General features: G+C 37.7%; 1 pseudogene; it reads left to right on the top strand.

Moving 5' to 3' along the window:
* The first annotated feature begins 370 nt into the window (after nt 1-370).
* LOC138056226 (uncharacterized) overlaps nt 371-2,500 on the top strand; it is a 2,481-nt pseudogene continuing 351 nt past the window's right edge.

The following is a 2,500-nucleotide window of genomic DNA, read 5'->3' as shown; positions in this document are numbered from 1 at the left end:
CTGGTCATTTGTGAGTTTTCAAAAAAAGAGTTTTGTGCTCTTTTTTAAAATGGCGGATCTCGGATCACTGTTTCTTATGTTGGAGTGTAAAGATGATTTTTCTGATCTTGTAAAAGATGATAATGATATTGTTGTGTTTAGTGCGGCAAGTTGTTTCATGTGCAGAAATTCAACTTGTATAATGGGTTATTTTGAGAAGACCATTCCCCAATATTTAGTGGATGAGTTCAAACAGCATTTTTGAATGACTAAAGAAACATTTGAAATCCTCTCCAGATAAATCATCCAAAGAGGGCGTATTCCATTGGGTAACCATTCTGGAAGACCAGTGATTCCACCGGAGAAGCAAATTTTAACTTTGTTGTGGGGCATGGCCAACCAAGAACCAGCAAGGGCCATAGCTGATCGTTTTGATATTACCAGGAGCAGCTACAACAGGGTGTTCCGAAGAGTTGTTATGGCAGTTGTGGACCTTTGCCATAAATATATCAAATGGCCTATGGGTGAGTATCATAAATCTCTCTCAGAACGATTACCCACTTTATCTCTAGTTCACAGGCCTAAGTATTAACCGTTTTTTTCTGTTGAATTTCACATCACAGGAAATAAATTACTTGAGATCAGTTCGTCTTTTGAAGACATGGTTCATACAGACCTGAGACCTTTATTTTCAAGGACTTTTCAAGAACAAATCACATTTTTTCAAGGACTTTTTTTCCCCACAATTTGACATTCATGTACAGTGGCCCACAACTGTCATGGCAATAACAAGTACATCACAGCAAAACTAAAACTGTCACGGCAATATCAAATTCCACACGGCAAAACCAAAATGCTCACAGCGAAACCATAAAGCTCACGACAAAACAAAAAACTCACACCCAAACCAAAAACTCACGGCAAAAGCAAAAACCTCACGGCAAAATCAAAAACTCACGGCAAAACCAAAAACCAGGGAAAGGTGTTGTATCCGTGGGTCCTGGACACTAATTGTGCGCCCAAAGGTTCTTGGGGTTAAATCCAACATGGCTGCGTCGAGTTCTCAAATGTTTTGCTCAAATTGTGGGGCTGAAGCTGCTCTAAGAGCAAACTTTTGTATCAGATGTGGTCAAGGTAACATAGTTAAAATAATGAAATAAATTTATGAATAAATATTTAACTGTCATGGTTTTTAAAAGTACTATTTGACATGTTGTACCTTTAAAACACAAGCTGTGTCCATAATTGGAGAATGGGTATTTTTTCAACGTTTTTACTCAAGACGGTTTAAGCTACACTTTTTTGTAATATTTTTGTAGTCTCTTCATTACTTTTTGGCAGCTACTTAATTCGAGTCATGATGCTTTTTGCGTTTATTAATATTTAACCTTCAACGCTGGGGAATACTGTGGAAAAGTATTCAAGATCTTGTGTTGGAATGTAGTTGTTTTCTTGATTAAATACACGTACTACCTGCGGATTAATAAAGTGGAATCCCGAACTCTTGAAACCTTCATTGTTTCAACTTTCAAATAACTTGAACTAAAAGTTGTTTTCATTAGTATCGTTAAAGGGTAAGGTTCTGCAAATTTGTGACCTAAGATTGTTTCAATCTAAGTATTGTCTTTTTAAAATGTTAGTCAAGTGCAAAGCCATGTAGTAACAGCTACACAGTCTTTTCAAAGTAATTCTGTATTTTTCAACAGGCCTGAGAGATAATAATAGCGATGATTCAGATTCCGAATCAGACTGCAACTTTGATGAAGAAGCAATGATAACTTATTATTTCAACCGTGGGTTTGAGTACAATAAAATTCTTCTTTTTCTTGCCAAGTATCACAACCATCACATTAGTTACAGTACGTTACTGAGACGGCTAAGACAGTATGGAGTCTCTAGACAGAAGCAACCATCAGAAGAAGTACTTAAGGAAGTTAGAAAACGTATTAAAGATATTATTGATGGACCTGGGTCAATGGGAGGGTATCGGACGGTGTGGCATACACTGGAATTAGAGGGATTCAGAGTCCCAAGAATAGTGGTATAAGAAATCATTAGAGAGCTTGATTCATTAGAGTCACGTTGTTTAAAAAGGAGGCAGTACCATAATCCAGGTCCCAACTATGCCTGGCATGTAGATGGATATGACAAGCTCAAGCCCTGGGGATTTCCAATTGATGGTTTTAGTAGACATATTATGTGGTTGGAAGTGGCACGTTCAAATAATCTACACGAGTACCCAGCAATGTATTATGTAGAGGCAGTCAAGGACCTAGGAGATTGCCCTGTTAAAGTTGTAACCGACTTGGGAACTGAAAATGGTTTACTGGCATCTATCCAGAGCTATTTTCGACAAAACCCTGATGCCAATCGCTATGTCTCTTCACTACGTAATCAACGGATTGAGGGTTGGTGATCATTCTATTCCAAGAACCGATCATCATGGTGGAGAAATTTTTTTCAAGATTTGGAAGCAGAAGGCAAAATTGACATGACTTCTGACATGAATAAGGAATGTTTG

The sequence above is a fragment of the Montipora capricornis genome, chromosome 7, assembly GCF_036669925.1.
Source record: "Montipora capricornis isolate CH-2021 chromosome 7, ASM3666992v2, whole genome shotgun sequence".
NCBI lineage: Eukaryota > Metazoa > Cnidaria > Anthozoa > Scleractinia > Acroporidae > Montipora > Montipora capricornis.
This window is presented reverse-complemented; position numbering and strand designations above follow the sequence as displayed.